Source organism: Lolium perenne, chromosome 6 (assembly GCF_019359855.2).
Source record: "Lolium perenne isolate Kyuss_39 chromosome 6, Kyuss_2.0, whole genome shotgun sequence".
In the NCBI taxonomy this organism is placed as follows: domain Eukaryota; kingdom Viridiplantae; phylum Streptophyta; class Magnoliopsida; order Poales; family Poaceae; genus Lolium; species Lolium perenne.
In genome coordinates this window covers 273,551,554-273,578,874 of record NC_067249.2, presented here as the reverse complement: position 1 = coordinate 273,578,874, position 27,321 = coordinate 273,551,554, and positions in this window count along the sequence as shown.

Sequence of the window (27,321 nt, the reverse complement as noted above, 5' to 3'; positions counted from 1 at the left end):
AATAAATTTCAGCATGAAGTGGAAATCATCGTAATAGAAAAGTCAAATATCTATGATTGGATCATGGTGGAAATATTTGAATTACGAGTTTTAGCGAACATCTAAGAGAGTTATGAAATTGTTCTACAACTCACATTTCTTGGAGTATCATAGGGATGATGGAGTATCCGAGAGACGTATCCAAACCTTGTTGGATTAATGATGAGATAAAATATTGACGCCATTATATTTTTGTGGATTATGCTTTAGAGACTACCGCTTTTACACTAAATAGAGCATCATCATAATCCGTTGAAATGACACCATACGAGTTATGGCATGGGTATAAACCCTAATAGTCCTTTCTTAAATTTTGGTATGCATAGCATAAGTAAATAAGTTTACAACCAAAGTCGGATGAATGTCTTTGTTGGTTATCCCAGAGAATTGATTGGGAATTCTTTCCACTATGGAGACAAAGACAAAATTGTTTGTCGATGTTTCTTACTTATTTCCAAGAAATTGTTTCTAGCGAAGTATTTGAGTGGGAGGACAATGGAACTTGATAAGGTTTATGAACCTAAGCATGATGATCAGAGTAGCGCAGCATTGGAAATGGTTCCGGAAGCGGCCACGAAGATCATAGCTCCCCTGTCTACAAAGAGTTATAGTCATGGAGATCGAAGTACCCATTGAGCCTTGTAGGTATGGTTTACTTTGTGATCAAATAAATGATTTGTGGACAAAGGATTGATTTTGAACAATAATGAACCAACTACATACAAAGAAGTTATGATGGGCCCTAACTCCGTTTAAATGGCTAAGTGCCATTAAATCCAAGATAGGTGAATACTTTTTGAAAGTAAATGGATCTATAAAATTGATGGACTTGGATGGAATATCCTTGAAAAAGCTCGATTTGTCGAAAATTTGTTTACGACAAAGTTCAAAGAGTTGAATACGATAAGATTAGATCTTCCGTAGCGATGCTTATAGTCTATGTGGATTATTCTAGTAATCGCTACATATTTCTTTTATGAGATATGCTAGTAGGATGGCAAAATAAATTACTTAACAGAAGTATGTATTGAAGGGGTATACAAGATACAACTGAGAGTTTTGCTAATCCGTAGAATACTAGAAAGGTATACAAACTTCACTGGATGAAGTGAGTATCACGGAGTTGGAATCTTCACCAGATGAAATAATCAAAGAGTTTTGATTTCATCAGAAACGATGAAGATACTTGCATTTGCAAGAAATTAAGTGGGGAAATTATTTGAGACATGTTTATAATACTTTATGTAGATGACATATCGTTGATTATAAATAATGTAATCATGTACTTGATGTGATTAAAAGGTTTCATTGAGAATTAACTTCAATGAAAGGATATGGACTGAAACATATTTAGCTTCAAGATCTATGAAGATATATTGAAACGCATAATAAGTTTAAGTCAAAGTACATAGAATGAATATTGAAGTAGTTCAATATAAAAATATTAAGAAGGTGTTCTTTTCATGTGAAGGTTTAACAAGACTTGAGTGTATCTGACACTCAATGAGTAAAAACACATGAGTGATTTTAGATCACGAATAATATGTACACAATCAGATGTCCTGTGTTCTAAAGAGTTAGGAGCATATACCAGGATGATTCATGTGATGATCATTGGACAACAGTAAAAATATCCCTGAGTGCTTTAGAAGAACCAGGGATATTAGTTTTGTATGGGGAAATGACAAACAAATCGTTGTAAGGTGTTGCACCGATATTAGTTTGGTCACATATAAAAATGAATTTCAAATCTCAATTAGGCTAAGTGTTCATTAGAAGGTAGCACAATGCTAGATTTAGATGAGTTCTAAATATTGTGACGGATTCTACAAACGAAGGCAGAGTATGTCATTGTTTTGACAATGACTGAGGATGTTAAAGTCGAGGAGTTCTTTGAGAACTTGGTGTAGTTCCGATAGTGTCAGAACTTTGAAGCTATATTGTATGTGACAATATTAGTGACATATTTCAGACCGCGGAATTAAGGTTCCACCAGAAGACTAAACATATATGATTAATGCCGACTCATTTGGAAAATGAGTGATGCGTTGAGACGCAAATGAATTGCAAAATACATACGTTTCTGAGCATGTCAGATCCGTTGACTGAAACCTCTCCCGTGAGCAAAACATGATAAGCACCAGATGGCCAAGGTGTTATATCTTTACAAATGTAAACTAGATTATTGACTCTAGTGCAAGTGGGAGACTGTTGGAGATATGCCCAAGAGGCAATGATAAAGTGGTTATTATAATATATCTTTGTGTTTATGATAAATGTTTACATACCACGCTATAATTGTATTAACCGAAACATTGATACATGTGTGTTATGTGAACAACAAGGAGTCCCTAGTAAGCCTCTTGTATAACTAGCTTGTTGATTGATAGATGATCATAGTTTCATGATCATGAACATTGGATGTTATTAATAACAAGGTTATGTCATTAGATGAATGATGTAATGGACACACCCAATTAAGCGTAGCATAAGATCACGTCATTAAGTTCAATTTGCTATAAGCTTTCGATACATAGTTACCTAGTCCTTCGACCATGAGATCATGTAAATCACTTATACCGGAAGGGTACTTTGATTACATCAAACGCCACTGCGTAAATGGGTGGTTATAAAGGTGGGATTAGGTATTCGGAAAGTATGAGTTGAGGCATATGGATCAAGAGTGGGATTTGTCCATCCCGATGACGGATAGATATACTCTGGGCCCTCTCGGTGGAATGTCGTCTGATTAGCTTGCAAGCATATGAATGGTTCATAAGAGATGACATGCCACGGTACGAGTAAAGAGTACTTGTCGGAGACGAGGTTGAACAAGGTATGGAGATCCCGATGATCAAACCTCGGACAAGTAAAATATCGCGTGACAAAGGGAATCGGTATCATATGTTAATGGTTCAATCGATCACTAAGTTATCGTTGAATATGTGGGAGCCATTATGGATCTCCAGATCCCGCTATTGGTTATTGGTCGGAGAAGAGTCTCGACTATGTCTGCATAGTTCACGAACCGTAGGGTGACACACTTAAGGTTTGATGTCGTTTAAGTAGATATGGAATATGGAATGGAGTTCGAATGTTTGTTCGGAGTCTCGGATGGGATCCAGGGCATCACGAGGAGGTCCGGAATGGTCCGGAGAATAAGATTCATATATAGGAAGTCATTTTCTAGGTTTGAAAATCATCCGGTATTTTTTTCTGGAAGGTTCTAGAAGGTTCTAGAAGAGTCCGGAAGAAATCAGCATGGAAGGTGGAGTCCCAGAGGGACTCCACCCACCTTGGCCGGCCAGCCTAAGGGAGGAGGAGTCCCAGGTGGACTCCTCCCCATGGTGGCCGGCCACCCCACCAAAGGAAAGGGGGAGTCCCACTCCCCCTAGGTTTGGCCATATGGAAGGTTTTGTGTTGAGGTCTTATTCGGAGACTTTTGACCTAATCTTTGGGGTTTTTGACCTATATAAAGAGGGGAGGGGAGGGGCTGGCCGGCCACACCAAAGCCCTCTTGGCCGAAGCCCCCAAGTGGCCGGCGCCCAAGACCCCCCTCTCCCCAAACCCTAGCGCCCCTCCTCCACATACTACTCCCGCAGCGCATAGGCGAAGCCCTGCCGGAGTTCTCCACCACCACCGCCACCACGCCGTCGTGCTGGCGGGATTCCGAGGAGGATCTACTACTTCCGCTGCCCGCTGGAACGGGGAGAAGGACGTCGTCTTCATCAACACCGAACGTGTGACCGAGTACGGAGGTGCTGCCCGATTGTGGCACCGTCAAGATCTTCTACGCGCTTTTGAAAGCGGCAAGTGATCATCTTCTGCAACAACGAGATCTAATCTCGTAGGCTTTGGAAATCTTCAAGGGTTAGTCTCGTGATCCCCTCGTTGCTACCATCTTCTAGATTGCATCTTGGCTTGGTTTTCGTTCTTGCGGTAGGAAATTTTTTGTTTTCTATGCTACGAATCCCATCACACCCATCTCTTCCTTGATTTGCCTCCTGCCTTCTCTCTTGCAGTTCTCATAGTTTCTCATATTTGTTTGTGTGGATGTTTTTGTATCTATGCAGATAAGGTGTTCGAGGAAAATGAAACGAAGCCGCAGCACCAACCAGGATGCAATGATGTAGATGCTGCAGATGATGATGGCAGACCGAGAAGCCGAGAGAGCTGAACGACAAGCCAATATTGCTGCACTGCAACAGATAGCTCAGAACCATCAAGGCCATGGAAACCACGATCACCCGGGATCAAAGTTGAAGAACTTTCAGAACACCAACCCACCTATGTTTAGCAAGACAGAAGAGCCCCTAGATGCAGATGACTGGCTCCAGACAATGGAGAACAACCTAGAAGTTGCGGGAGTAGAAGCCGCAGAGAAAGTACTGTTCGCCACCCACTACCTGTCAGGACCTGCAAGAGCCTGGTGGACAAGTGCCCGTGCAATGAATGCGGGGCAAATGATGACTTGGGAAGACTTTAAACTCAAGTTCAGCAAATACCATGTGCCCCAAGGACTGATCAAGAAGATGAGAGACGAGTTCCGCGAACTCAAGCAAGGAAGGATGTCCGTGGTGGAATACCGCGACAGGTTTCTTACTCTGTCAAGGTACGCCCCGGATGAGACCGACACCACCGAGAAGAGGAAGGAGAGATTTCTGAATGGACTGCACGATGAGATGCAAACTGTGTTAGTGAACATTCCGTTCGCTGACTTGGAAGCCCTTGTGGACTCTGCTATACAAATGGAAGGAAAACTGCATCAAGCCAACGAGAACCGCAAGAGAAGGATGATGAATCAGAATGGACCCCACCATACCCAGAAGTACCGCAACAACTCCTCTGGAGGATTCACCCCAAGATACAACAAGCCCCCTGCTCAGAATTATCGCCCAAACTACACCAACAACAATGGAGGACCCTCGAAGACCGGAGGCAACACCAACAACAACAACAACAACCACAACAGCAACCACCCCAATGGTAACAACAACAACACCAACACTGGTCCGAGGACTGGAAGCAACGCCATCCCCGTCACCCCGAGGGACAAGTCAACCATAACCTGCTATGAATGTGGAACTGTTGGACATTACTCCAACGAGTGCCCCAAGAAGCTTGCCAAGACTGCCCCCAATACCACTGCACCTGCCCAGCAACAGCGCCGCTTCGCGGCCATAAGGAACCAGAACAACCCCAATGGCCGTCTCTACCACATGAATGCCACTGAAGCCCAGGAAGCACCCCAGGCCATGCCAAGTATGTCTTCCGTTAATCCAATTGCTCAATCTTTCTTAGGAACCTAACTTTTCATAAAATCTCGGGACGAGATTTGTTTAAGGGGGAAGTGTTTGTGACATCCCAAAAATTTCAAAACAAAGAAAATGAATTTCCCTTTTTCCAAATTTTGGAACCAACAAAAACTTTTATTAAATTAAGTTTGATACATAGTGATCATGCTTATATGTTGTGTTATTGCCATGCTTGTTTGTTGAAGTATTCTGAAATGATCTTAAACCCTAAATCTCACCCCTCTTTTCACCATCCAAGATAACACAAAATAAAAAGAAATTAAATAAGAAAAGGGCCTATGTGCCTATGGCTATTTTTGGTAAAACTTCTACTTAGGCTTTTCTACCTTGTTTAGGTGTTTTGAAAACATCAACAAACCTAACCTAGTACTTACCAACCAATTCAAGTGAGAAACAAAAAGAAAATAAACATATGCATAGAGGCATATGTGGCACTTGGCCATTTTACCAAATCTTGCCCTATGCCCTTCTACTTTGCCCAAATGGTGTGAAACCATCTCTAGACCTAATCTAACCCTAAATGGACCCTAGACCATGCCCAAGTAAAGCAAGAAAAACAAAATAGGAAAATAAAGAAAATTGAAATATCACCTCTTATGTGTTTATGGCCATTTTTACAAATCTTTGAACTAGGCCTTTTGGAATTGTTTCAATGGTTTGGAAATGTTCCTAAACTAATAAGAATCACTTTTGAATCAAGAAAAACCAAATCAAATAGAGAGAAATAAAATAGTGAGAAAAGGCCATTTTCACCCACATACACTTTGGCCAACTTTTCAAATCTTTAACCAAGGCCACCTTTGCTTGTGCCTTTGCTTGTGAAACACTTATACATCAATAACAAACACATTTGCATCAAAGAAACACAAATCAAATCAAAGGAAAAATCAAATCCTTGTTGCATGTGATAATGGTCAATTTGCCCTTTTATAAAATGTTGCCCACTTTGCACCCCTGGTTTGGAAGATTCTTAAACCAAAACCCCTCACTTCTTTGCACCTCATCCAAGACCACATCAAGGTGAACATTTTTTATGTTGACCATCAAGGTTGACTCTGTCTACATTGACCAGAATAGTGGTGACAAGTTGAGACTTTGAATCAAAGTGAAGATCATACCCATTTTGGCATTTTGCAAACCAGCACCATTTTGACCACCACCACCACCATTCTACTCCAAATATTATTCAAATCAACTCCACCAAAAAGATTTGAAAAATTCAAACTTTTTCTTCATGCGGCCATTAACACAAACACTTGGCAGGCATTAACTCACTTTGCTCATACATGCTTTTACAAACCAGATTTTAGACTAAACCCACTTTACTCTGGCCATCACTGACCCCTCCTTACACCTCTGCATCAAAGCAAAGCAGTGGTACCACAGTACAAGGCTTGACATGATCAAAACAAGCCCATGCCGAGCTCAAGGACACCATGCCACTCATCCTCTCCACCCCTCTCTGGTCACGCTCACCTTGTCAACAAGCCTCCCCTTTCTCTGCTGAACATGCTAGACATGAACCCAGGACAAGGAGAGGCAGCCAAAGCCCTAGACCCAGCGTGATCACCACGCCTGGGCGCGCCAGAGCGTGCACTGGCACCACTCTGGACGCGCCAGAGCGCACGCGTGTGCCGTCGCCTCCGTCAACCCCTATCCCTCTACTCCTGCATCAAGCTTCACCGCACCACCAGCTACACCGTAGACACGCTCAAATGCTCGCGGAAGCCCCGTCGACGTCGCCATGATCGCCGTCCTTCCGACAGTACACGCACGGACATGGAAGCAATCCGAGCCGTCCCCTCACCGATTCTCTGTGCCAGCTAGACGTTGAGAACCGCCATGATGTCTGCAACGCCACACCCTCATCGCCCTGCCCTTTCGCGCCCTAGAACGCCATCGCCACCGTCGACCTTGCCGCTCCGCCTCGGCCTCACCTCAACTCTATAAAAGGAGAGCACCCGCGCCTCCAATCCTCACTCCACTCGCCTCCTCTCATCTCCTTAAGCCTTCTCGAGCTCAGCCACCTCCCAATTTCACCTGTAGCGTGCCAATTGATCGCCGGAGTCCGCCGGAGCAGGAGCAGAAGGCGTCGTCGAATTCCTCCACCCCAAGCTCTGCCGCGACCACCGTTGAGCTCGCCATCGTCGACAACGACCAGCAGCATCGACGCCGTCGATATCCGGAGCCCCTGCTCGCCGTCGACCCCCTACCTCCGCCGTGCCAGTACGCCCTTCTCGCCGACGACGACGACAACCCTCCGCCGTCCGATCTTCTTCTGATCCAACGACTCTCAGCCCTGCGTACCGATTCGGTGAGTTCGCTCGCTGACGCGTGGGCCCCCTCCTGTCAGGCGGCCCGCGGCGTGAGAAACGCTGTTGGGCTGGCTTTCCCCTTTTTCAAACCATTTCGGCCCATTTGCTTTCCCGCCTAGCCCAGTTAGCCCAATTTCGAATTAATTTGATTCAGTAAATTTCAATACTGGTCCTTTGCTAGAATCTAAATAGTTTCAAATCTACAAGTCCAAAATTGGTGATTGAAAATGTTTTAGAATCCTTAGGAAATCATCTAGCTAACCCCACTGGTTTGAACCCTAGATCTATTATGGTTTTTGAATGGTAAAAATAACAAGACAGAGACTTTTCAGAATTCAAATATTTATTAAAAATCAACCCTAATGAGTTTTGAGGTGAATCCAATTGCTATGATTCACATTTTCAATTCTCTAATTGTTTATGCAAAAATATAATATAGGTACTGTATATGATCATGGGCTATACTCAAAAATTGGCTATGTAGTCAATACTAGCCCATTTAAATCATTTTCAAATTTAGGATTTTAAATCCATGAGGAGTAACACCTCATTTAAATCATCTTCCCAAGTAGTTTGAAGTGATGTGATGATCTTGGTTGCAAGGTCTCATATTTGCTCACTTGGGGATATTAAATCAAATAGAATTTAAATTGCATGAGGTATGGAACCTCATTTAAATCATGTTTCTCAAATGATAAGTGTGAAGTGTTGACCTTGGTCAACATGTGATCATAACTTGTTATTTGAGGAGATTTAATTTTAACAAGATTCAATGAGAGGAAATTATTTCTCCCAAACTAAAGAGAAACCCTAATCCACATTTCAATGAGAGGAAATTATTTTCCTAACACTAAATAAGAAAACCCTAGAATAATTTTGGGTAGAAATGTTAAGTGAGGATGCTAGAACATTTGTGTGAGCCATTAAGGCTAATTAAGTCTACTTAAGTATTGTTTGGTGATTGTATCCTCGTATTCGTGTATAGACGCTAGTACCGGAGACTATCAAGAGGAGGAGGTCTTCTACCAAGAGGAAGAAGAAGAGAACTTTGATCACCTCACCAACCAAGGCAAGCTAACCCTCTTGCAAAGTTCCCAAGTGCAAAGCTCTAATGGAGCAAGGCACCATTACACTTATTTTTCTGTTCAAGAATCCAATCCCAAGTTTTATTCTTACAAGCTTTTACTTTGGTTATTTAAAGCTTACTTTTATAGTTAACTTTGGTCTAAGTATAGAGTGTTACAAGAGTATCAAACTTAGCCTAGATAGCTACAAATTAGTTAGCACCCCTCATGACTAGTTGCTAGTGCTAAACTAAAATGGTTTACTCTAGATGGGAACTTGTGAGAACCAATGACTTTGAAAACCTTGGAATGATGAGTCATTCTATTGAAAGATTTTAAAGGTGAAGGTGACTTGTGAATGACAGGGTGAACTTTACAAAAACTGATGGTTGGGTTCAGATGCGATACCATTCCAATTCTTGAGTACCTCCACAATATCTAATTATGGGTAAAGGCTTAACTAGAAATTTATGTGCTTTAGTATGGGTTCCCTCTAAACAAGCGTCATCAGGGTTATGCCGAGGGCTGCCTCCACAAAGAAAGATGAAATGATGTGAAATGACGTGGAATGAGGTGAATGTCCGGCCCAAGCCCTGTGCAGTTCCCAGGCTGACAGTTTGTCTTCACTGGGAGGCCAAGCTCATGGGGAGAGGTGCCTATACTAGGGTATCTAAGTGAAAGGTTATGGTTGGTAGTCCGCACACGGAGTGTGATAAATCAGGGCCAGTTAACCCTGACGGATTATTGCAAATGTTGTGGCAAAAGTGTGCGACCTCTGCAGAGTGTAAAACTATTCGAATAGCCGTGTCCACGGTTATGGACGGTTGGAAAGGCCATACTGTTCCGTCATCAGAACTTTTCAAAAAATGTGCATGGTGACTTGTGACTTGAGTTTGAAATGTGACTTTGACTTTGAATCCCCAACACAGTTGTGGGAATGACACTAATGTTCCCACTTGAGTTAGTTAGGCAAATGAAGAGTCTTTTATTACTAAAGTGCTTCTGAAATAAAACTGGCTTTATGCAAATGAACCTAGAGCTTAGAACCCCCTTACTGTAGTTGTGTAGTGCTTACACCAGTTTTAGTTTGCGAGTACTTTAAAGTACTCATGGCTTTGTCCCTGGCTATTCAAATGGCCAGACTATGAAGAGGAGTATCAGAACCATGAAGATGGACAGCAGGACGTCTACGATAACTAGGACCACTCCTGACGTCAACAGTTGCCTGTGGAACAGATGGACCGCAACCGCTACTTCGCTTCCGCTATGTGTTTTGTAATAGGATCCCTAGATCCTCTATGTTGTATTAAGACTGGATCATGTGATCCTTTGTTGTAAGACGATTATGTTTTGTAATGAATGATGTGTTGTGATATCAATCTATTATGTCTCGCAAAAACAATATTCCTGGGATTGCGAGGTATGGCATAATAGGCATCTGGACTTAAAAATCCGGGTGTTGACAGGATGTCATGAGGCTGCTTCTGTGATGAAAGGTTCAGTGTTAGGTGCATGCTTAGATAATGTATTCCTAAATTATTCTTTGGTTGACTGCTTTCTGCCTCCACATCAGATAAAATACAATGCGGTTGTATCAGGGTTATTCAGTTATTTCCTGGAATACTATTGGATTTCTAATTCACAATTTCTCCCTTACAGCTTTTATGTTCTCCACACGGAAGGTTATTGGAGGTTTCTACTTAATGAGCATTGATTTTCTCAGGTTTCAGGTTGGTGCTCCATGCTTCCATGTAATGCCCGTGCAATAATTTTTTGTTTGTTTGCACCGTGGACCCAAGGCGGAGCTGACGGTGATTTTCATGCACTGATAAAAATGCAATTAGATAATCTTCTCCAATTGGTTCTTGATTTGTTAACATGACAATAAAACCACGACCTGCTACATTTTTGCTTGCCTTCTCTTTATCTACGGTTATATTCTCATGGTTCCAGAAATTAATTGAGCATGAAGCAAATAAGATGATATTGGTCTGTAGAACCTTAATGCCCTCTATTTTCTTAGTTTTTCAAATATGTATATGCCCATACAGACATAATCTTCAGTTCGGTGTTATCACAAACAAGGAAGGTTCAGTTGATGCGATTGAGTTTCTGAGATTTTGCGCCACCGTGTACATAACTACCTATCTGGAAGGAGTTTTTAAAGAAAATAAATGCTAGACTATATGCTCATAGGTAGATGAGTAGTACAGGAAGAAAAGCTTGGCTAGTGTATTTATACAGTGGCATAGGTTGAATCAAGGACACGGTAAGTAAGATTCTGAACTTTTATTTATGCCAACTAGAAAATCCAAAGCACAAGTTGTATAAATACAGATTTAGTACAGGAATGTCAGAATGCATGAATAACTTTGCAAGCTCATTCTTGTGATAAATATCTGACATCCAGTATACTAGCTGCTAGCATAGTTTCCGAGTTCCAACTGAACAATTTAAACTGTGCATCTCTGAAACTATAGTACAATTTAAACTGTGCATAGTTTTAGTGCTCTGTATGTAATCGTCTTGTCATGTGCTTGTCTAAATAAGAAAATAGAAAATTAATGCTAATGTTAGGCCTAGGAGTAAACATGAACTTGAATTTTTTGCTGACTGAGTGACTGAACCCAAGGACCAAGAATTAGCTTACAGCAGCAGGTAGATTTTGGAGGCCCCGTAGCTTGTATACAGATTTGAGGCAAAAAGAATATGTCCAGAAAACATGGATGATACATTGTTGTTCCAGCTCCGTCCCTATATCCTTGTTACCAGAGTCTTAGCTAACTATATTATACTCCTTAGACAGGGTCGAGATTTTCTCTGAGGCTTGAGGCTTGATCCAATGGTTTCAAATTCTTGCATTTCGATTATTGGCACTGTGTCTAAGGAGGGTTTTACTGCACATTAAGTCAAGTTATATAATGGGAGCATGTTAGCCTTAAATATTATTGCCAGACCCTTTATTTTGCAGATTGGTTATTTATTTGTGGCCCAAATCACCATACTGATTCTCTAATAGTAGTGCAGAATATTATTATCTCACACTGGTCAGTTTGGTTTTCATCCTCTGAACTAGAATTAAGTAGATTATGTTTGTGGATTTACCTATGAAATATTTAAATAATTGGATCTATATCAGGTTATTCGTAAAGTATGAGTACTATTTACCTTATTCCAGAACTGTCTTAAAAGAGTAGGTGAGATTTATTTGTGGCACATCAGATACTGACAACCATCTTTTAATGTCTGCATATACATGTCATTCTGTCTTGGTGTTTTTTTTTTGGTTTGGTTAAGGCCATATGAATTTTTTTCTTGCGAATCCAGTTGTCCGTTATTTCTATCTTTAGACAATGCAAGACGACCGGGTGATAGATGCCATTAATTTAATCTCATGTCTGAAAGCTTCTCCAGGACAATCCACCTTCTCCTTGTTCCATTTTTCAGTTGAATAAATGGCTGCTTAATCATTTTTTAGAGTCTTGGTGTGGAGCCTGCAGCTGATGTGTTCGACATGTACAATAGATACTCTGCCTACCGTATTTTATTTTGTGTTCCAGGCTGCAAATTAGCTTACACCTTGCACATCAAGAACATTTTTATATATGAATTTTTTAGTTCTGCTTTTGTGATTTCTTTGAAACTGAAACTAACCTCCATTTGTATCTTATTAAGTTATGATAACCAGTCATTTCTTGGATTGTATTGTTACTCATCATTTGCCTCGTGTGTGACTTGTTTACAGTGATGCTATGTTATATTTCTCCTATTTAAAGTAGAAAATAATGTGTTGCCATATATTCCATTACTTTCTATTGTTATAACTTGTCCTGTTAATAAAATCCATGTATTGTTCTAAGAAATTGATCTATAAATGATGCATTGGTGCCATCTAATTTAATTTCTTAGCTGCATGGAAGTGTCAGTCTCAGATATTTGAGCTGGTTATCAAAGTAAAGTTCACATATCTCATATTCTTGCTAATGGGTTATTATTCGAGCACCAACTATAGCAATTGTAGAGATAACTCCATATTTTCACCAGCTCACTTCTTTTGCCATGTCCTCTCACCTGTGTAGCGCCAGGGAAGGCTGAATGCTGCCGGTCGGAACAGGCGGTTCATCTGGAGTGGAGATGATGGTGCCAGTGGTGGAAAAGAACGGGCAGGGTTACCCCACCTCTCCCTCCTCTCTCTGGATCTCCTTCTTTGTGGAACAGATTTCCAAGGTATAGGTTTAATTTTGGCCTTCTTTGGTGCACGATGTGACACTTATCATGTACAAATTTTTCTTGATGTAGTGGATAGACAACAGATATGACTTCACCCTCCACTTGGACCTCAATGTGTTTCATTTCTCAGGAGTTATGTTAGATTCGTGTGAAGGTATGTAAGCATAGTGTCAGATCGAGTCACATATATGAGACATACAATTTTTTGTGGTCTTAATTCCTTGCCATGTCATTTTTGCAGTGTAAATTATTCATTTGTTTTCTCTACGTATTTGAATGTATGATTTAACATCTAATCGTTTATGTAGCTGAATTGGATTTGGGACTGGAAGGCCTTGGATGCCGAGAAGGAAGGCACCTCCGTAAATGGCCGCGGAGAAAAATGATGTCGCCACTGATGATAAGCTGGAGGCTTGCTGTCAACACCCGGATTTTTAAGTCCAGATGCCTATTATGCCATACATCGCAATCCCAGGAATATTGTTTTTGCGAGACATAATAGATTGATATCACAGAACATCATTCATTACAACCCATAATTGTCTTACATCAAGGGATCACCTGATCCAGTCTTACAACATAGTGGATCTAGAGATCCATTTACAAAACACATAGCGGAAGCGAAGTAGCGGTTGTGGTCCATCTGCTCCACAGGCAACTGTTGACGTCAGGAGTAGTCCTAGTTATCATAGACGTCCTGCCGTCCATCCTCTTGGTACTGGTTCTCCTCTTCATAGTCTGGCCATTTGAATAGCCAGGGACAAAGCCATGAGTACTTTAAAGTACTCGCAAACTAATACTAATGTAAGCACTATCAACTATGGTGAGGGGATGCTAAGCTCTAGGTTTATTTGCATAAAGCCAGTTTTATGTCATAAGCACTTAGTAGTAAAAGACTCTTATTTGCCTAACTAACTCAAGTGGAACATTAGTGTCATTCCCACAACTCTGTCGTGATTCAAAGTCAAATTCACCTTTCAAACTCAAGTCACAAGTCACCATTCACATTTTTGAAAAGTTCTGATGACGGAACAGTATGGCCTTTCCAACTGTCCATGACCGCGGACGCGGCTATTCGAATAGGTTTACACTCTGCAGAGGTCGCACACTTTTGCCACAACATTTGCAATAATCCGTCAGGGTTAACTGGCCCTGATTTATCACACTCCGTGTGCGGACTACCAACCATAACCTTTCACTTACATACCCTAGTATAGGCACCTCTCCCCATGAGCTTGGCCTCCCAGTGAAGACAAACTGTCAGCCTGGGAACTGCACAGGGCTTGGGCCGGACATTCACCTCATTTCACGTCATCTCACATCATTTCACATTTCTTTGTGGAGGCAGCCCTCGGCATAACCCCGATGACGCTTGTTTAGAGGGAACCCATACTAAAGCACATAAACTTCTAGTTAAGCCTTTACCCATAATCAGGTATTGTGGGGGTACTCAAGAATTGGAATGGTATCGCATCCGAACCCAACCATCAGTTTTTGTAAAGTTCACCATGTCATTCACAAGTCACATTCACCTTCAAAATATTTCAATAGAATGACTCATCATTCCCAAGGTTTTCACAATCATTTGCTTCACAAGTTCCCATCTAGAGTAGTCAATTTTAGTTTAGCACTAGCAACTAGGCATGAGTGGTGCTAACTTACTTGTAGCTATTTAGGCTAAGTTTGATGCTCTTGTACTCCTCTTATACTTAGACCAAGGTTAACTATAAAAGTAAGCTTTAAATAACCAAAGTAAAAGCTTGTAAGAATAAAACTTGGGATTGGATCCTTGAACAGAAGAATAAGTGTAATGGGCCTTGCTCCATTAGAGCTTTGCACTTGGGTAACTTGCAAGAGTATAGCTTGCCTTGAGTGGTGTATTGATCAAAGTTTTCTTCTTCTTCCTCGTAGAAGACCTCCTCCTCCTGGTACTCCTCGGTACTAGCGTCTAAAAACGGATACGAGGTAACCATCACCAATCAAAGCGTAAGAGCTAGACTAATCACACACAAGGTTCACACAAGCTACTCTAACATCACAATACAAGTAACATGTTGGTTGGATTTGTTTCTTATTTTAAGAAAAAATAATTTCCTCTCATTACAATATTGATTAGGGTTTCTCTTTACGTCTTTGAGGAAATAATTTCCTCTCATTGAATCTTGTTAAGATTTAAGTTCCTCAAACAAGTAATGGATGAATCCATGTTTGACCAAGGTCAACCATTCCTCATTATCATTTGGGGAAAATGATTTAAATGAGGTAAAGTGCCTCATGCAATTTAACATTACCTTTATCATTATTTAATATCATCAAGTAATTCAATATGAGAGTTGGTAGACCATGGTCACTACCTCATGTTGAGTTACTTGAGACAAGATTTAAATGAGAGCAACCTCCCATAAGATTTAATAAACCATTTTTGAAAATTCAAATGAACTAGAAATAGCCATAGAGCCATTTTCTATTCTAGCCCATGATCATACAAAGTAACTATGGTATTTTCTTACATAATAAATTAGAGAACATAAAATGTGATTTATGAGAGTTGGAATCAACTCAAAATAGTTTATGGTTGATTTTAAAAATTTATTTGAATTCTGAAAACTCTAGGTCTTGTTATTTTTACTATTCAAGTTCTACAACAATTTTTGATTTGAATCCAATTGGGTTGGATAGATAATTTCACAGGCTTTCCAAATTCAGGAGGAGATCGTGCGGCTTACAGGCGTCGTCCACATCGACGAGAGGGGCGCGCTGGCACGGCGAAGGAAGGGGGTCGGCGGCGATCCTGGGCTCCAGCGAGGCTGGGCGACGACGGCGTTCGACGTTGTCGACGACGGCGAGGCGAATGGCGGTCGTGGGAGAGCTTGAGGAGGACGCAATCGTCGGCTTGATCTGCGGCGGCTCACGGGGCTCCGGCGTGCAATTGGGCGGCTCTGGCGGCTAATGTGGAGCGGCGAGTGGACGAGGAGGTTGAGAAGAGATAGGGGAGGGCGATGGTGTGTGGAATTAGCTCGGGGAGGCCCTCCTTTTATAGGGGCGCGAGGTGGCCGTGGGGTGCTGGCAGGTCGATGGCGATGATAGCAGTGGAGGTCACGCGGGGCCAGGGAGGTGGTGGAGTCCTGTAGGCGACGTCGAGGTGGTGCTAACGCGCGTCGTGGCGCAACCAATGGAGGACTGAGCAGCTCGGGCGATGTCATCGTCCTCGCAGCACCGTGGCGGACGTCGTGGAAGAGCTCGTCGTCTACAGTGCCAGCGCGGGCAGGTGAGGATGTCTAGCAGCGTCCTGGTGCGTAGGCGAGTCTGCAGGTGAGGGGAGAGGTCGAGGGGAGGACGGATGCGACGGGGGCAGGGGGTGTCCTGGCGCGCCCGTGGCCATGTCTGTGCACGCTCTGGCGCGTCCAGGGCGTCACGGGCATGTCACGTTCTGGTGCGTGGGTGTGTCTCCTTGGGCAAGGGCTGGCACGAGCAGGTTCAGGGTGACGCGGGGAACCTCCAGGACATGGTGTGGCATAGCTGAGGTGAAGGGAGAGAGTGATGGCATGATGGGTGACATGGTGGCCGGCATGGTCTGGTTCTGGTCAAGTTGGTCCAAGGCAAGGGCTGGCAGGGCTTGGCATTGATGCAGAGGGGTACAGGGATGCAGAGGGAGTGCAGGGTTGGACTTGGTCCAAGTAAAAAAACCAGCATGGGCACATAGCTAGGGTGTGCACACAAGGTGTATGACAAAATGGCCGAAAGAAATTTATTTTTGAATTTTGCAAAAAAAATTGGTGGAACTGATTCAAATAATATTTGGAGTAGAATGGTGCTGGTGGTTTGAAGAATGGTGCTGGTTGGCAAAGTTTCAAAATGGGGATGATCTACACTTTGTTTCAAAGTCTCCACGTGTCACCTTTATACTAAGCAATTGGGACAGAGTCAACCCTGATGGTCAACACAAAAATTGCTCACCTTGACATGGTCTTGGATGAGGTGAAAAGAGTTGGCAAGGTTTAGTTTAAGAAACTCTAAATCCAGGGGCTCAAAGTGGGTATGGTGGTGAAAAAGTCACAAGTGACCATTAATGCATGTGAGTTGGAAATTCATTGGATTTTCATTTTGATTAGGTTTTTCTTGATCCCATTGATGTGGTTGAGTGTTAAAAAGGTAAAAGAAGGTAATCCAAACAATCAAACCAAGTTTTGTGGCCTTTTGCTCAAATTTGCATTTTTGGCCTATTTTCTCAAATTTACCTATATGGACCATTTTAATTTCTTTTGATTTTCTTTTGTTTGACCTTTGAAAAGAGTTCATGAGTGATAAGTAGGGTTTATTAATGTTTTCAAACCATCTAGCAACGGTAGATCATGTCCTAGACATAATTTTCAAATATAGCCATAGGCTCATGTGTAGTGTTATTTCATTTTATTTTATTTTTCTTTTTCTTTATTCTTCTTTGATCCAAAAGATCATGGTTTTGGGTTCATTGGATGTTGGTAGGGTTGATGGAGGGTTTCACCATTTGGGGTAAAGTAAATAGGGCATAGGCCATTATTGATGAAATGGCCATAAGCCCACATATGCCTCACTTTTGTTTTTATTTTCTTTTTAAAAGTTCCCCCTTATTATTTTAGAAGGGTAGGGTTTAGGGTTTTGGCATACTGTCAAAGATTGTAAACACACAACATGGCAATAACACAAAGATTAAGTATGAGCACTATGCATAATACCTCATTTACTAAAAGTTTTTGTTGGTCCTCATTTTTGGAAATAGGAAGGATCATTTTCTTCTTTGTTTGAAAATTTGGGATGTTACAAACCCTTCCCCCTTAAACAAATCTCGTCCCGAGATTTTAAGAAAAGTTAGGTTCCTAAGAGAGATTGGGCCATTGGATTAACAGGAAAACATACTTGGCATGGCATGAGGTGCTTCCTGTGCTTCTGTTGCATTCATGTGGTAGAGACGGCCGTTGTGGTTGTTCTGGTTCTTTCTGGCTGCGAAGCGGCGCTGTTGCTGGGCAGGTGCAGCGGTATTGGGAGCAGTCTTGGCTAACCTTTTGGGGCACTCATTGGAGTAGTGACCCACTATTCCACATTCGTAACAAGTTATTGTTGATTTGTCCTTGGGGGTGACGGGGATGGCATTGCTTCCAGTCCTCGGGCCATTGTTGGTATTGTTGTTGTTCCCATTGTTGTTGTTGTTGTTGCTTCTGGGCTTCGGGGGTCCTCCATTATTGTTGGTGTAGTTTGGGCGATACGTCTGAGCAGGTGACTTGTTGTTTCTTGGGGTAAATCCTCCCGTTGAATTGTTGCGGTACTTACGTATTTCTTTTGGGTCCATTCTGGTTCATCAGACGGCGCTTGCGGTTCTCGTTGGCTTGGTGAAGCTTCCCTTCCATCTGGATGGCTGAGTCCACCAGGGCTTCCAAGTCAGCGAACGGAATGTTCACTAACACAGTTTGCATCTCATCGTGCAGTCCGTTCAGAAATCTCTCCTTCCTCTTCTCGTTGGTGTCGGTCTCATCCGGGGCGTACCTTGACAGAGTGAGGAATCTGTCGCGGTATTCTACCACGGACATTCTGCCTTGCTTGAGTTCCCGGAACTCGTCTCTCATCTTCTTGATCAGTCCCTGGGGTACATGATATTTGCTGAACTTGAGTTTGAAGTCTTCCCAAGTCATCATTTGTCCCGCATTCATTGCACGGGCACTTGTCCACCAAGCTCTTGCAGGTCCTGACAGGTAATGGGTGGCGAACAGTACTTTCTCAGCTGCTTCTACTCCCGCAACTTCCAGGTTGTTCTCCATGGTTTGGAGCCAGTCATCTGCGTCGAGTGGCTCTTCGGTCTTGCTGAACATAGGAGGGTTGGTGTTCTGAAAGTTCTTCAGTTTGGATCCAGGGTGATCATGGTGTCCATGTCCTTGGTTGTTCTGAGCCAGTTGTTGCAGTGCAGCAAGGTTGGCTTGTCTTTCAACTCTTTTTACTTCTCGGTCGGCCATCATCATCTGCAGCATCTGCAGCATTGCATCCTGGTTGGTGCTGCGGGTTGGTGGGGCCATCTGAACATTGAGGTCGATGATAAGATAAGAGTGAAATTTTTATGGTTTGTTTGGTTTTTAAAGTTCAAAAAGTTTCAAAACTTGAAAACTTGAGTAGTGTTGAGGGGGTAAAAACCAACAACACTTTTTCATTGATACCAAACATCACACATTACAAAGCTAACACACCGTTGGTTTTAAGAACCATCATTCGTTCTACGATACAAGGGGATCCTGATACAAACTCACACCTACGAGAGTGCTCTAGTGATACTACTCTTCATCCAGAATGATGGGTTCTTCGTCTTCATGGATAATGTGCTTGGCGAAAGGTGCGGGCGTTGTCCAACTCCTTGCGGGTCTTGTACAGCATGAAGTCCAGGTAGGCAACATAGTGGTTCATCTCCGGGTGCGGTGGCATGGTTATTGGCCTTCCCATGGAGTCATGTCTTGGGTAGTAAACAAAACGAGTGTTCTTGATCTTGTTCCCATTCTGTCCACACAGACGGGCAAGTGCTTCCTGCATGGCTTTGGCTATTCCATCCTTCCAAGTGTTCCCCGTTACAGAAAACCAGATGGTTTCCCAAATTGGGGCTCCTAGCTTTCCTCTCAGATCAGCAGTAACTTCCCACCGAGGTTGTCCTCCCGACTGATTATTGAGGGGTACTCCGAAGAACTCGGGATACGGGCATCCTAAATATTCCACTAATTTCTCCAGATCCTTCTCGAACATTATGTTTCCTCCGTGGCCAAGCTGATAGGACTCACATTTGTACTCCATCTGTGAGCAATTAGGATGAGTAAGTTAGAGAAGTGAGCAAGTGTGCCAAATTTTATGTAGAATTACCAGAAAAAGTAGAGCATAGATTTCTCTTTTTGAATAGATCTCAGGGATAAGAGTGAGAATAAGTTTTCATAAATATTTACTTCCTTTGTTTTGAAACTAAGTTTTTCAGACGTCCATTCTAACTAGGGTCTCCTAAGGTCAAACAATGGCTCTGATACCAACTTGTCAACACCCGGATTTTTAAGTCCAGATGCCTATTATGCCATACATCGCAATCCCAGGAATATTGTTTTTGCGAGACATAATAGATTGATATCACAGAACATCATTCATTACAACCCATAATTGTCTTACATCAAGGGATCACCTGATCCAGTCTTACAACATAGTGGATCTAGAGATCCATTTACAAAACACATAGCGGAAGCGAAGTAGCGGTTGTGGTCCATATGCTCCACAGGCAACTGTTGACGTCAGGAGTAGTCCTAGTTATCATAGACGTCCTGCTGTCCATCCTCTTGGTACTGGTTCTCCTCTTCATAGTCTGGCCATTTGAATAGCCAGGGACAAAGCCATGAGTACTTTAAAGTACTCGCAAACTAATACTAATGTAAGCACTATCAACTATGGTGAGGGGATGCTAAGCTCTAGGTTTATTTGCATAAAGCCAGTTTTATGTCATAAGCACTTAGTAGTAAAAGACTCTTATTTGCCTAACTAACTCAAGTGGGAACATTAGTGTCATTCCCACAACTCTGTCGTGATTCAAAGTCAAATTCACCTTTCAAACTCAAGTCACAAGTCACCTGTTGGGGGGATGACCCCCGGTATGCCAAAGGCATGCCAAACCGGATGGTTTGAGCCATCAAGATACCGGTTTAAAGGTTGTTCCGGCTAACAAGAGTTAGCAGTGTGCGAAGTGAATCGTGCCGGTATCCCAGGAAGGGTATGCCGGCACCGGCTAAGAAGATACCGGAGTACCGGTACAGGCTACACTGTAGCACGTCGGCAAGGCTGGTCCAAGATTCTCTCCAAAGCTAGAGGACAAGGATGAGCGAAGCACTTCAGCTTTAAACGAAGCCCTGACGCCAAAGGCAGAAGGTGACGCAAAAGGTACCGGATGATATCGGCGCCCCTGATTAAAGAGATACCGGCGTCACCGGTAGCCAAAGTAGCTTTGTAAAGTAGTTTGTCTGTTCAAAGATGCCATTAGGGTTTCCTAGGGTTTCTTCCCCTGTAAGCCACCCTCTCCCCTATATAAGGAGAGGGGGCACACCCTTGCACGGGTACGTGATATATGGTACACGCGAGATAGGAGACGTTCTAGGCTGAAGGAAAACCACAAACCTGTAATCTTGTGAGTTCAATGAATAGAAAGATCTGAGGCAGAGGTTCCCATCGTGTTCTTCTTCTTCTTCCTCTGGCCAAGGCCAAGTTCTTCATAGGAAAGCTACCGGGCATCCTTCCGGAAACCCTCCCCCGAATCCTCTAGCGCACATTCGGCCCCAATCTTAGCCATCCTATGGCATCTGTCTGTTCACCACGACGACAGTTGGCGCCCACCGTGGGGCCAGCAGCTGCGCTTGCTGGAGTTTACATTCGGAAGGGCCTCCTCACCGTCTCCGGCGAGCGCGTGGTGTCTGGTCTCGTCCAGCGCCTCGGCTCGTTGGACTTCGTCAACGACAACGCGGGCTGCTTCGCCGACGGAGGTAAGTTCCCCACGAACGGCAGCATCACCGAGTTCGGCAGCCTCCGCGTCTACTACGGCACCGTCCCTGAGCGCCAGTGCCTCTCGCCGGTGCTGGTGGCTCCGGATCCGCCAAGGTCTGCGCTTCGCAGCGGCCACGCCGCCGGCAGCGTGGAAGTGCTGGTGGTTGGCACGGCTGGCGCCGGCAAGGAACCTGCGGCGGAAGGCGCTGGACAAGCAAGGTCCACGCGCACGGCCAAGCCACCGACCGAGCGCGACCAGGAGGTTGCGGGTACATCTACAGCGCCACCGGAGACTCCTCTCCAAGCGGCCATGAACGTGCTGGCCACGCCCATCGCGCAGAACATCGACCCGGCAGCGGCTCAGGCGGAGCTGGAGGCGCAACGACAAAAGCTTCTCTCCGGCGGCGCGGACGTCATCCGGGCGCAACGCGAGCTGAACCTAACCCTACGTGAGTATAACGCTGCCCATGGCTTTGCTTCTGTTAGCGCTCAGCCTGCTAGGATACCGGAAAACCGGCTAAAAGCTCGCAACCTAGATCAGGATCTGCGTAAGGAAGTTCTTACCGGTAAAAGTACCTCTGCATCTTTGAGCATTGTAGAGAAACCAAAGTACAGTAGTCCGGATAAAACAATAAAAGCTGCTAGGGCTGCTGTAGAGATGTGTGATTCGCTTACCGGAGATGCTCTAGCGAAACAACAAGATCGTGTTAGGGAGTTGCTTGACATAATACAGGAGCAACATGCTGAGCAACTTGCTAAAATGAACAAGGCTGTGGCATCGAAATCGGTGCGTTCGGCAAAAAATGCCGGAAGCAAGTCCCATGGGCAGGCATCGTCCCCCCATCCGGACAAAAGAAGAGAAAAAGATGTGAATGAACAGCAAATGACTGTGTATGATCCGGTACTTGCCGGAAAACAACAAGCCGGGCAACATGAGGCCGGAAGAAAAAGCCGAGGGGCAGTTCGTGGATATGCCGGTAATGGCTATGCCGGAAATGAGTATGCCGGTAGGGGAGAAGCCGGGCAAAATTATCGCGCAGCAAGAGCAGCGTATGATGAGGAGGAAATGCCTCCACCAAGGTGCCGGCAGGCAAGAGCCGCGGTACCGGAATATTACGATGAAGCTGATTCCGGAACAGAAAGAGTTGCAGCCTACCGGAACCCTCTGGGGGTGCGTGTAGGAGAAAGATGCCTGCCAGACCGGGATGCGAGGCACAGGCTGGACAGGGTATACTTGTCAGAGATGATTGAAGCAGAGGGTCCTCCGGGTCCAAAATGCTTTGGTCCTCGAATTATGAAAGAGGAACCACCGGTTCGCAACTTCCAGTTGCCCCGTGACACAAAAACATATGATGGCACGACCAAGCCGGAAGACTGGCTTGCGGATTACGTAACCGCAGTGTACGTCGCGGGCGGCGGTGGAACCGCGAGAGGTGGAGGAAACCGGCGTTGGGCCGTAAGGATCGTACCATCATTCTTGGTAGGACCGGCACGCATTTGGCTTAACAACTTGCCGGCAGGAAGCATAAATGGCTGGTTGGACTTTGAGGAAGCTTTCGTAAGCAACTTCAGCAGTACATACCGGAGGCCGAACAGGCCACAGCAGCTCGCCTTGTGCGTACAGCGCTCAAATGAAACAGACCGGGATTACTTGACCCGGTGGAACTCCACAAGGAACTCCTGTGAGGGTGTGATCGAGGCACAGGCCATTGCTTGGTTCTGTAATGGGTGCAGAAGAGGTTCACCTCTGTGGCAAAAGCTGCAGAGAAATATGCCGGCAACCTTGGCAGAAATGATACGTGTGGCAGATAGCTACGCATTGGGAGACCCAATGCAACCGGCGGTTCAAGCTGAACCGGCACAAACAAGCCAACCGCGCCAAGAACCGTACCGGGATAACCGGCACAACAAAAGACGGGAAGATTTTCCGGATCGGAGGTATGGCCCGCAGCAAGTTGCCGCGGTGCAGGATAACACTGGTGCTGGCGGAAGCCAGAGGCAAAAAACCGGATCGCAGCCGTGGGCGGGTCCTAAAAAGCAATGGGTTGAAAAGAGACCATGGCAAAATGATGAGAGGTATACCATGGAATCCGCAATGGATCAGCCATGCCGGTGGCACACACCAAATCCCGCACGACCTGCTAACCACTTGACAAAAGATTGCACTTGGACCAAGAGGTTGATGGAAAAAGGCATGATGAAAGATGCCAAGGAACATGGTGCCGGAAGAATTCCACCACCACCCCCGCTTACCGGAGCAAATGCTTTACCGGTACACCCTCAGCCGAACCGGCAGCAGCAACAAGTTCATCAGGTGGCACAAGGTATTAACCAAGCCCCACAACCGGCACCTTTAGGCCGGAATGTTTATCAGGATCCAGACATGTGCTGTGTTGTGTTCGTAACTGAGCCAACCGACAAGCAAAGCTTGCATCGCCGTTCCATGGAAGTGAACGCAGTGATGCCGGCAGTGCCAAAGTACATGCTGTGGTCAGATCAGGAAATGCGGTTGAAGCGTGCATCAGGTTGAATGCGGAAACGAGTCCGGAATCTTCACCATGCGGGTGGAGGCAAAACCAAAACCAACCGGAAGGGTCCTAGTCACATAAATGCCGGCTTAATGTACAAACCTACCAGCGCAACGGTTAGAGTTAAGGGTAGCATCACCAAAAACTTAAGTAGCAGATATTCCCCTACCCGGCTTACCGGGGAAATTTCACGAGTTGTTTTTTGAGACACAGGGTTAAAGTTCATCAAGTTCTTCAGCTTCACCTACTCGGTGGCTGAGACAAAGCCGGGTCGACGTTCCTATGTGTGGAGCTGCTGCAAAAGTTAAGTATTTATGACGTATATGCGTTGACTAACCTTGTTTGCAGGCATAACTATTTCCGGGTGATAATCCATTGTTACCGATCATCGCTGCAACTAGTTCCCTCAGATTGCCATTTATCACGGCACTATCTAATCCCTCAGATCGCCATTTATCACGGCACTATCTAATCCCTCAGATCGCCATTTATCACGGCACTATCTAATCTCTCAGATCGCCATTTATCACGGCACCATCCAATCTCACAGATCTCCGTGTCAAACATGCCAAAATGGCAAAATTTCAATCCGGTATACGCCAAAAGGGCTATACACCGGTATGTGACACAAGCCCAAGAGGGCAAAGTGTCAAACATGCCAACATGGCAAAATTTCAATCCAGTATACGCCAAAAGGGCTATACACCGGTATGTGACACAAGCCCAAGAGGGCAAAGTGTCAAACATGCCAACATGGCAAAATTTCAATCCAGTATACGCCAAAAGGGCTATACACCGGTATGTGACACAAGCCCAAGAGGGCAAAGTGTCAAACATGCCAAAATGGCAAAATTTCAATCCGGTATACGCCAAAAGGGCTATACACCGGTATGTGACACAAGCCCAAGAGGGCAAAGTGTCAAACATGCCAAAATGGCAAAATTTCAATCCGGTATACGCCAAAGGGGCTATACACCGGTACGTGACACAGGCCCAAGAGGGCAAAGTGTCAAACATGCCAAAATGGCAAAATTTCAATCCGGTATACGCCAAAAGGGCTATACACCGGTATGTGACACAAGCCCAAGAGGGCAAAGAGTCAAACATGCCAAAATGGCAAAATTTCAATCCGGTATACGCCAAAGGGGCTATACACCGGTACGTGACACAGGCCCAAGAGGGCAAAGTGTCAAACATGCCAAAATGGCAAAATTTCAATCCGGTATACGCCAAAAGGGCTGTACACTGGTATGTGACACAAGCCCAAGAAGGCAAAGGGTCACACATGCCAAGATGGCAAAAGTTCTAACCTGGTATACGCCAAAAAGGCTATACACCGGGATGTGACAAGCCCAAGAGGGCAAAATGTTAAACATGCCAAGATGGCAAAGATTTTCAATCCGGTATACACCGGTATATGACAAGCCCAAGAGGGCAAAGTGTCAAATGTGCCAAGGTGGCAAAATTCCATCCGGTATACACCGGTATGTGACGAAGCCCAAGGGGGCAAATATCAAACATGCCAAGATTCCAATCCGGTGTATGCCCAAGAGGGTTATACACCGGTAAGTAGCAAAAACCCAAAAAGGCTCGACCGGTGTGAGAAAGATGCCGGTAAAAGAAGGAGATGAGAATGAGGGCTAACTATTGACAAGTTTTGCGCCAGGTACTGCGTGCTTAACTATTGACAAGAGTTCTTCACTTAACCCGAATCTCGGGGACTGTGAGCATATATACATCAAGTTTCATGATAAAACCGGTAAGATACCGGAAAACAGGCATACGATACTGGCGTTGGTCGGTATCAAGCTATGAGATAAAAGCAAGAAATCGGCAGAGTGTTATAGCTCACCGGCATGAAATGCTATATTGTGGCCAAGAAATCGGCAAAGTGTTATCTTACATTATAAGACCCCGGCATACCGGGGAAGAATTCAATGATTAATGTTTTGAGACAACGAGGGATACATAGCAAGTGCATTCAGGCAACAGAGGGTTGCGTGCCGGCTTCAGGAGCTTCACCTTGCTCCGAAAGAGCTTCACCTTCCGCGGTTTCTTCGTCCTCCTCGTCTTCAATGTTTTCTTCCTCGTCGTCGGAGATCTCGTCTCTGACGCCGGGAGGAGGAGGGAGGAAAGTTTGCGTAGGAGCGAACTCTGCGATCCGGTAGGCGCGGTCCCGCCGTTTGGCAGTCAAAGCAGGATCCGTGTCCGTGGGTGCGTCGCCGCGCAAGCTGTGGAGAGCATCCAGATCAAGATCTTCGTACCAGGAGCAAACGGTGCGTAACGCCGCATCCGCTCCGGCACGGGCAGATGAGCACCTCCATTCCCGGAACCTTTTTCCGGCATCTCTCAGACGATCGGAGAGAAGCGTCAAGGTTCCCGGAACGGTTTCTTCAGGCCACAGCACTTTGAAAATCTGGATGGCCCGTTCCGGCAGCTCACTCAGGTGCCGGTCCACGGTTTTCATGTGAGAGATCCGGGCCGCCAGTGCCACAAGGTGGTCGTAGGCATCCCAGGGCGCATCCGGAGCGGTCGTGGATTGTTCAGCCCTGCGTGCAGCCACCTTCTTGGAAGCATGCACCTCTGAATCCGGAAAGAGTTCTGCGGAAAGAAGAAGAAAGGAGAATCGGCATAAGAAAATGTTGCCGGTAAGATAAAAAAAAAAAAAAAAAAAAAAAGAGAGATCTTGCCGGAAAAAGAAAAAAGCTTTTAAGCAATGGAGAAGAAAGAGGACTTACGGAAAGCCAGGGCATCGGTTTGCGTGACCAACCGGTCATATGCGGCCTGATCTGTGGCGAGGGTAGCGATCTGGCCTTCTGCTGCTTTTCGCGCCTTGCGCTCCTCTTCCAGCTCCTTCGAGGTGTCGTTCAGCTTGGCCTCAGCAGCGGCTTGGGCATCTTTGAGCTTTTGAGCATGCCGGACTTCAGCTTGCATAAGTTTGTCTTTCAGCTCAGCGGAGATTTTCTCTTGAGCATCTAGAGCTTTGCGGTGCTCAGAAGCGAGCTGCTCCTTTTCCGCTGCAATCCGAAAGCAAAGTGTTAGCAGAAAGCAACCAGTAAAAAGAAGCCGGAGGCACAAAAACTAACCTTGGCATTTACTGTGGGTCTCGGAGAGGTACCGGTGTTCCCACAGAAGCTCCTCGAAGAGTTGCTTCCGGGTGTCCAAGGTGCCCTGTTCAAATAAGAAGATTCCGGTTAGAGGGTACCGGTTCTGAAACAAGATTTCGCGCTAAAAGCTGCGATCTTAACCCGAAACTCGGGGACTGGCTATGCCGGTTTCTTTTGCTTATAACAAAGTTTCGCGCTAAGAG